General features: G+C 39.1%; 1 protein-coding gene across 1 annotated transcript in view; it reads right to left on the bottom strand.

The window, feature by feature from the left end:
• The window catches only part of tenm1 (teneurin transmembrane protein 1), a 125,564-nt gene extending 123,097 nt beyond the window's left edge, over positions 1–2,467 (bottom strand). The window contains exon 1 of the mRNA XM_060862401.1: positions 2,199–2,467. The gene's annotated coding sequence lies outside the window, so the exon portion shown is untranslated. The remainder of the gene's footprint in view (positions 1–2,198) is intronic.
• Positions 2,468–10,000: the final 7,533 nt, after the last annotated feature.

Genomic DNA, 10,000 nt, shown 5'->3' with positions numbered 1-10,000 from the left:
TATATCATATCATGTGGTATAATGTATAATAACCTATTATATCATATCATGTGGTATAATCTATAATAACCTATTATATCATATCATGTGGTATAATGTATAATAACCTATTATATCATATCATGTGGTATAATGTATAATAACCTATTATATCATGTGGTATAATGTATAATAACCTATTATATCATATATCATGTGGTATAATGCATCATATCCTATTATATCGTATCATGTGGTATAATGTATAATAACCTATTATATCATGTGGTATAATGTATAATAACCTATTATATCATGTGGTATAATGTATAATAACCTATTATATCATGTGGTATAATGTATAATAACCTATTAGATCATATATCATGTGGTATAATGTATCATATCCTATTATATCGTATCATGTGGTATAGAGTATCATATATTGTATCATGTGGTATAAGGTATCAAATCAAATTATTCCAGATTTCATAATTTGGTACAATGTATTATATATTATATATCTTATCACATGGTATAATATATTATATTGTCATGTGGTTTATCATTTTATATTATATCTTATTATATTATATAGTATCTTGTATACTGTATTATCATGTGGTATAACGCATCATATTTACTGTATTTTAACATATATGGTTTAATGTATCATATATTAGATTGTATATCATGTGGTTTAATGTACCATTTCATATTATTTCATTAAGTCGTACCATTTCTTTATATGTTATATTTTTGAATATTTTATATTGTATCAGGTCACATCACATTGTATAATACACTAAAATTATGTCTAATAATTTATCATCAGATGTCGCATCGTGTCGTAACATTTTGTATCATACTGTATATTATATCAAATGATATAATGTTATAGAATGATATGATATGGTCTCATGTCCTACACTGTGTCGTGTCATGTCATGTTGTATCATAACTGTATTCGTTCCGATTCTTATCAAGAGACATCAGTTTATTAGTGTTTACTTGTTACTATTTTTTATGATGTATTACTTAGATTTTATTTTATTTTATTAAATATTCTTAAAGTCATTCACACCGGACATAATTTATTTATCTGATTACTTTAACAGTGTGTACTGTAACCTGTTGACTTCCAGCACACCGCATCATGTCGTGGTGGATTTTATCATCATCTGATCTGAACCGTAGTGTATAATATCGTGTGTGTTTATCGTGGTGAAGTTCGCTCGTTAAGACTCGTCTGTGTCCTTGTATCGTAGCGTCAGAGACGCCACACCGTATCATACACTAGAATACTGTCATGTCATCGTATCGAGTCGTAAATCCACTGCTTTAGAGCTCACAAACACTTTAGCTACTGACTTTATTTTGTATCTAAATCACTATGTTGAATAAAATAAATAAATAAAATGTAAGCCAGTAAATTTCCATGAATAAAAATGTATCATAGTTTATGAAAGATTGTTAAAGAATGTAAACCTGTAGGTGTGTTATACTGTAGCAGTGTGTGGTATTTTACTTCATCACACTGCATCATCATATATTAGAGATTATTATTATTATTGTTAGTTGTTGTTATTATTATTGTTGTTGTTATTATTATTATAATTGTTATTGTTATGATTATTTTTTATTATTATTATTGTTGTTATTATTATTATTATTTTAATTATTATTATTATTATTGTTGTTATTACTGTTTTATTATTATTATTATTATTATTGTTGTTGTTGTTGTTGTTGTTGAGCTTTATCCTTAGTTGTGTTAGTGCTTTAGATGGTATCGTGCAGCACACCACAGACTGTACCGTATGGCACCGTGTGCAGCGCATCACGGTATCGCAGGTGCGCTTCATCACATTGTATCGCTACGGTTGCGGTTCAGACCCGTAATTAACGCGGATTTGTAGGATTTCACGCCGCCGCGCGTAACTCCAGTCCCGCCAGCGCGCTATTAGTCACACTGGTCATTACTGAGTAATCGGTGCTGCTGATGCGCGCGCGGAACCGTTTCTGCCTCCGGTCTACGGTTCGGACTCTCTATCGGCTCACGCCTACCGGGCACGAGCTCCCAAACGCACCCTCACGCACGCACGCACAGTCATCATCAAAAATAACACAAGCAGGTGTGTGTGTGTGTGTGTGTGTGTGTGCGTGCGTGTGTGTGTGTGTGTGTGTGTGTTTGATTCGTTTCGATCTCGCTTTCTTACCTTGTCGTTTGCACGCGCGCAACGCAGTCTCGGCAGAACCGTCAGCAGCGTCCCGCGGCGTCGCGCGCAGCGTCAATGAAAAGGGGTCGGTTCGCATTTCCAGTGCGCGCGCGTGTCGGTATTGTCTAACAGCTCGAGCCTTTTTATCCGTCAGAGAGTCGCGAGACAGGCTCCAGTCCGGCGGCAGCAGCAGCAGCAGCACGGTGCTCGGTTACCGGGGAAAAAAACGCACTCACCAGCGCGCGAGAGCTGATGTGTGTGTCTGTGCGTGCGTGTGTGTATAGATGCGTGTGTCTAGGGTTGCCAGATTGGATGCCTTTACCGGCTTCGTGCCTTCAATCACGGAAAGAAAGGCGGGATTCACCACCCAAACTGGTCCAACCATCTGAGGAAGAATAATCCTTCATGCCAGTTTCTATAGATTGTGATTTTGAAAAATCGAAAATAAAATGACTTTTGAACTTTTTTTATTTAATTTAAATTAATTTTTAATGTATTTATTTATTTATTTATTTAATGAATTAATTATCTTTAAAGCTAGAAATCTGGCAACCCGAATATCTGCTATACAGACTGATCACCAATCTTAACTGAGTCCACGCCCACTTTTATTCTGATTGACAGTCAGGCACAACGCTATTGACACGCCCAGTTGGTCTGGTTTTAATTAAACACATAAAGAAACAGAATATATATAAAACGGAGAGGTCATTTTATATGAGTTATATTATTATTTTAAGTGTTTTTGTAATCTTATGTTCTTCGTGTTAAACGAGATTTTAATGCAGTTAATTATATACAGTTTATAATTATTCCTGTATGTTAATTATTTGTTTATTTATTGTTTTTTCTTTTCAGTCCCATTCATAATTTCTCTCTCCACCCTAAAAACAAGTCACCGTGTACAATCTGGCAACCCAGAGGATGCTGCAGAAACCACAGCGCATGCGCAGACTTTTAAGGTTTTAGACGAATGGTTTAAATTCCTGTTCTTAATCCTGTTACTTTATTTTTATTATAAATATCGTTTAGTCAGAATTAATGGCACGTTTTAATAATTAAATCACAAAATGTGAATCAAATCAACACATCTGGGTGAAGTGGGATAATCCAGGTGTTTATGGTTATAAACCTATTGGCTCCCTATTGTGCACTCAGTAGGATGTAGGGATTAACACAATGTAGTGCACTACATTTCAGTCTATTACACACTGTCCTATGTCTATAGGACCTAGAGCACTAAAAGCTATTTACAGGAAGAGTTAGATAAACTTATTACTACAGCTACACCAACACCTTGTTCACTAGACCCCATTCCAACTAAATTACTGAAAGAAGTGTTACATAGGGGGTCACGGTGGCTTAGTGGTTAGCACGTTGACCTCACACCTCCAGGGTTGGGGGTTCGATTCCCTCCTCCGCCTTGTGTGTGTGGAGTTTGCATGTTCTCCCCGTGCCTCGGGGGTTTCCTCCGGGTACTCCGGTTTCCTCCCCGGTCCAAAGACATGTATGGTAGGTTGATTGGCATCTCTGGAAAATTGTCCGTAGTGTGTGATTGCGTGAGTGAATAAGAGTGTGTGTGTGTGTGTGTGTGCTCTGTGATGGGTTGGCACTCCGTCCAGGGTGTATCCTGCCTTGATGCCCAATGATGCCTGAGATAGGCACAGGCTCCCCGTGACCCGAGGTAGTTCGGATAAGCGGTAGAAGATGAATGAATGAAAGAAGTGTTACATAAAGCTGGTGAGCCTCTTCTTAATATTATTAACTCCTCGCTATCTTTAGGTTCCGTCCCTAAATCTTTCAAGCTGGCAGTTATTAAGCCACTCATTAAGAAACCTAATTTAGATCCTAATGAACTATCAAATTACAGACTTATTTCACACCTTCCGTTTATGTCTAAAATACTAGAAAAGATTGTGTCTGTTCAACTGAGCACCTTCTTACAGGAGAACAATCTTTGAAGAGTTTCACTCAGGTTTCAGGTCCCATCATAGCACAGAAACTGCACTTGTGAAAGTTACAAATGACTTGCGTGTCACTATTAGTTCTACTTGACCTTAGTGCTGCATTCGACACTATAGATCACAACATTCTCCTAGATCGCTTACAAAATCACACAGGTATTCATGGACAGGCTTTAAGTTGGTTTAGATCCTACCTGTCTGATCGATACCATTTTGTAGAATTAAATGGAGAACCTTCCAGTTTATTACCAGTTAATCATGGGGTCCCTCAAGGATCAGTTCTAGGACCTCTGCTTTTCTCGATATACATGCTTCCATTAGGGAACATCATTAGAAGACATGGGATTAGTTTCCACTGCTATGCTGACGATACACAAAACCAGATGAAATAACTAAATTGTCCAAATTAACTGAGTGCGTTAGAGAGATAAAAGATTGGATGAGCTGCAATTTTCTGTTATTAAACTCTGATAAGACAGAAATACTACTTATAGATCCAGTACCAGAAACTCTCACAATTTAACTTCCATTTAGAGGGATGTTCTGTTACTAGTAACTCGACAGTGAAAGACCTGGTGTTTATTAGTTTTATTATTGTCTTTAAAATCATATCACCATATTACAAACACAGCCTTCTTCCACCTTAGAAATATTGCCAAGCTGAGAAACATCCTGTCTGTATCTGATGCTGAGAAGCTAGTTCACGCTTTCATGACCTCTAGACTGGACTATTGTAATGCATTACTAGGTGGTTGTCCTGCATCTTTAATAAATAGGCTACAGTTAGTCCAAAATGCAGCTGCCAGAGTTCTCACTAGGACAAGAAAGTATGACCATATAACCCCAATTTTATCATCTCTACACTGGCTACCTGTTAAGTTTAGAATTGATTACAAACTGCTGCTACTAACATACAAGGCTCTTAATGGTTTAGCTCCCATGTATCTAACTAGTCTTCTAACACGTTACAATCCTTCACGCTCTCTGAGATCACAAAACTCAGGACTTCTGGTAGTTCCCAGAATATCTAAGACTACTAAAGGTGGTAGAGCATTTTCATATTTAGCTCCCAAACTCTGTAATAGTCTTCCTGATAGTGTTCGGGGCTCAGACACACTTTCTCAGTTTAAATGTAGATTAAAAACTCATCTCTTTAGTCAGACGTACACATAATACATCCCATAATATTGTGCTCTAATACATCAGACTTGCACATTTTATGAACAGCAGCTACATTAATTCCTCTCCACTGCTTTTCTCTTTCTACCCATCCTGAGGCATCCAGACATTGTACCAGCTCCGATCATCTTCCGTGTGATGAAGATCTCGGACCTCCACTGAGATGAAGGCGACTCTGTGAGGATCCTGAGACATCTACAGATCTACCAGCTCCAGTCAGTCTCTGTGATACTAAAGAGGAGATGTGAACTCCATGTGATCTTTTACATCAACACAACATTTATCAGACTGTATATTTATAATCACACCCCCAGTGTCACCCAGATGAGGATGAGGTTCCCCTTTGAGTCTGGTTCCTCTCAAGGTTTCTTCCTTCACCATCTAAGGGAGTTTTTCCTCCCCACAGTCACCTGAGTCACCTCAGACTTGTTCATTGGGGATAAATACATACACATTTAAATATATCTAATATTAATCTTGTATTTTGTATTATATTAATCTTTATATTATTCTTTATATTAACCTTTTGTTCTATGTTTATGTTCTGTAAAGCTGCTTTCAGACAATGTCAATTGTAAACAGCGCTATACAAATAAACTTGAATTGAATTCAATAGTGCACCATATACAGAAAAGGCAAATCGTTGACACCCTATGTAGTGCACTATGTAGGGAGCTTAATGTCACTGACTGTAGCTAGGAGTCATGCCCTATGTAGTGACCCTGCATAGGGAGCAGGTTTTATTTAGGGCACTACAAATTGAATGAGCCTAAATGTTCCACCCTGTGTAGTGCACTATGTAAGGAGAAGTGGAAGACACACACACACACACACACACACACCACACTACAGTAGTGTCTAACACTAAGCTGTTGAGTTGATGAATATGTGAAATAAATCTGATTAATATGCAAGAGCAATCTGATGAATATGCGTAATTAGTAGATGAATATGCACAAGCAGCTACTTCCTTGATTTGCTTGTGTGAGTGTGTGTGAGTCTGTGTGTGTGTGTGTGTGTGTGTGCGTGTGTGTTTGTCTGTCTGTGAGCTTTTCATATACGAGATCACATAAATGAGTGCAAGTGCACGCTTATCAGACGGATCGTGTGTGTGTGTGTGTTTGCTTTGCTAGTGAGGCTAAATGCTCCTGCGGGACTGAGCTAGCATTAGCATCTCAAAGCCTGAACGCAACCCTGTCAGAAGTCTTAGAGCCTTCATGTGAACATGAAAATGTCTCATCTGAGCGTGTGTCAGTTTGTGTGTGTGTCTGTCTGTGTCTGTGTCTGTGTGTGATCATTTCACTACTGACATGACATGCCAATCACACAGACGGTTTCATGACAGCACACACACACACACACACACATTGAATTCTTTAACACACTTCTCCATTTCTTTTCTTTTCTTTTGAAAGCCATAGTGCTGATAAAAGAGAGATAGGGATGGCAACCCTGTGTGTGTGTGTGTGTGTGTGTCATCGTCGGTTCGATAAGGATCGTTTAGACTATTGGCAGTATAATAGACAGGCTAAGTCGTCCCGGCAGGCTGCTGCTTTTGTAAGCTTCGCCAGCTGAAAGGGCTTTTGAGTTGCAATGAATTGTGGGTAAAGCCTGCACTAACATATTGACAGATGTTCAGATTGTAACGGACGCGTTACGCCAGAAACCTCTGCTTACAACACCAACAGTAGTTGACTAACGTGGGGGTAGAGCGCTGAGCTCGAAACGTGTCTAATGATCATGTAAACATTTTCTAGGTCTCTGTGCGACGAGCTGCGACTCTACAGAGCGAATATAAACATAGGGCACTACGCCGAGAGTAAACGATAAGTCACTCCCTACTTAGTGCACTTCTACTGAGATACATCGCAACACGTAGATCAAATTTCATTCACTTTATTTACATCATGTAAAACTCTGTTAAACACTACTGTATGGACCACACATTAAAGGTGCAGTGAGCAATTTAGTTTAACTAAGAAGCTTTGGTCTATGTGATGTATAGAACATCTGTTAAACAGCCTGATCAACTCATCCTCCCGTTAGTCACTTATAGCCACGCCCACAACACACTTTCTCCCCGCCCACATCTCTGTGTGGAATCACTAAGCGCTCGGCGCAGCCGGATAATCCACCTGTGAGAAAAAATACCCAGCGCTGAAGAAAGAAACACAGAGAAACCAGATAAAAAGATGAAGGGATTTATTAGTGATGGAAAAGGATGGATGGATGGACGGCTGCTGGACGTGTTGAGAAACTCAGGGAGAAATCAGGTAGAAAGTGACGTGAGGACATGCTGTGGATGAAGCACCTACAAAGGGATGACTGTAATGCTATAGCTAACTGTCACACCACAGCTAGCGATGCTAACCAGAGCATAACGCTCATGAGACACAGAACAGAGAAGGCTCTCATCACTCATCACTCATCACTCATCACTAATCATGAGCTGAATGGCCTTGAGTGATGTCATGACAGGTCATGCTAATGCTAACTCTTTGGGGAAGGAGCTAATAGAAGAAGAAGCCTTTATTTGGGGGTTGGGGGTTGGAGTCAGTGCACAGGGTCAGTCAGGATACAGTCCCCTGTAGCAGAGAGGGCTAGGGGTCTTGCTCAGGGGCCCAACAGTGGCAGCTTGCTTGCACTGAGGCTACTGATACTCCTGTAATACTGTAATAAAGTTCTCCACAAGGTTTCACCATCACACAGGACTCAATATCGATTCATTCCGCAATATATGCAGCGCCCAAGCTAATACATGCTAATAAATGCTGATGCGCTCATTTTAATGAACAGAAATCGGAGCAAATCTGTGAAACGACAAGCGATCGCTCACACATCTGACACAAAGAGTTTCTGTTTTTTCATCAAGCTCGAACTGTGTGAGCGCTTTTAGTCCGTGTCAGAATTGGATTCTGGGAGAAGTGAACGCTGCAGGACGCTGGCGTTAGCGAGCGACAGCTGCAGTGTGTGTGAGATATTATTATATTAACACACACTGAGAGACAATTAAAGTCTTGTTCTGGTCTAACGGAGAGTTTAGCGCCAGGCATTTTTCTAAAACATCAATCAATCAATCAACCAATCAATCAATAGTACGTACAAAATAAACATTTGTTGTCAGTGAGATTTAGCGTATTTTAGCAAACTGACCAGCGTTTACTCATTTATTTCTAATCATGTTAGCTAGAATATCATACAGTTACCATTTTTGGTTTATTAGCTAGCTAGCAAACGTATATGAACACATTTTAGTCAAAAACGTACACGCTGAAGTCCCTCTGTTTAAATGATGTTTGTTGTAGGAAGTTTGTTTTTTTTCACCATGCGGCTAACGTAGCCTTTACGTTTTAGCGCATTAGCACACCAAATACGTAAAGGTTTATTGGTTTGAACGATGTTACAGAACTCTCACCGGAGGGAACTGATACTCAACTGGTGCTTTTAGGGAGAAAATCTGATGCGAGTCGTCGATCTGAGTGTTTAGTAAACGTTTATTTGTGGATTTGTGGAATTCTTTATTCTCAGGTGAAATGAATTGACATGAAACATGAAACCTGAAGCCTGTCTTCCTCCAGCCTGATGGATTGGTTTGGATGTCGTGATTAATTCAACACACTCCCTCATTTCTCCAGCTGTGAGAACAAACCGAGCGAAAACAGACAAAACCTGGATGTAAATCACGATTAGATTTCCTTTCACCTCCGGAGACTTGACGGCGAACTGGACGTGAACTCGTCCTCTACAGCAGGCGGTTTGTTGGACGTCTGGACCGCGAATCCTACATGAATTATTAATAAAGAAGCATCTCGAAGACCACAAGTAGCAAAAACCGACTAAAAAACTTAAAAAAAAAAAAAAACATAAATAGAACAATATGGAGGCTGGAATACGACACGACACGATTTTAGTGCTGCTAAAGGATGATGTGAAGCCGCCTGCTGACATTTCACACAATTCACTTTCATTTTATTCTTTTTTTTTGCTAAAATACAGTTGTGGGAATATTTAAGAGCGAGGCTGCATGTGTTAATATAATTAATTATCATTTTAGGGGATTAGTACTTTAGCTGGGCTTCATTAAAAACTTACAATTGACCTTCGGCTCCAAATACTTTCTCTTTTTATTCTTTTATTTTATTCTTTTTCCTCTCTTTCGTGTTCTCGCTTCTGATTGGTCAGAAGGTGTTTTGTGGAGCTGCTCGTGATTGTTCAGATACATTTCTGTTTCTATAGTAACAGGGAACAGGGGTTAATTTGTAAAGAAAATATCATAATAATAATAATTAGAAAGATGTTTTTTTACCATTTAACGAAGGAGTCTCCAGGTGAGGGACCGACTGTTTATCACTGATGTAACTGACAGCAGAACTGGAGATAAAAACAGATCAAAGGACAAATGGGACGTTTTTAATAAATAAAAAATGTGTGAGGAAGAGGAGGTAACAGAGGGGTAACAGAGGGGTAACAGAGAGGTAACAGAGGGGTAACAGAGAGGTAACAGAGGGGTAACAGAGAGGTAACAGAGGGGTAACAGAGGGGTAACAGAGAGGTAACAGAGAGGTAACGTCCCCATCATACCACCTGACTGTCCCATAACTGCACCACACACACACACACACACACACACACACACTTCTCCTCTATATATGTTAACAC

Source organism: Tachysurus vachellii, chromosome 26, assembly GCF_030014155.1.
Source record: "Tachysurus vachellii isolate PV-2020 chromosome 26, HZAU_Pvac_v1, whole genome shotgun sequence".
NCBI classification, from domain to species: domain Eukaryota; kingdom Metazoa; phylum Chordata; class Actinopteri; order Siluriformes; family Bagridae; genus Tachysurus; species Tachysurus vachellii.
The sequence above is the reverse complement of the archived record's forward strand: the minus strand, read 5'-3'. Positions and strand labels throughout refer to the sequence as shown.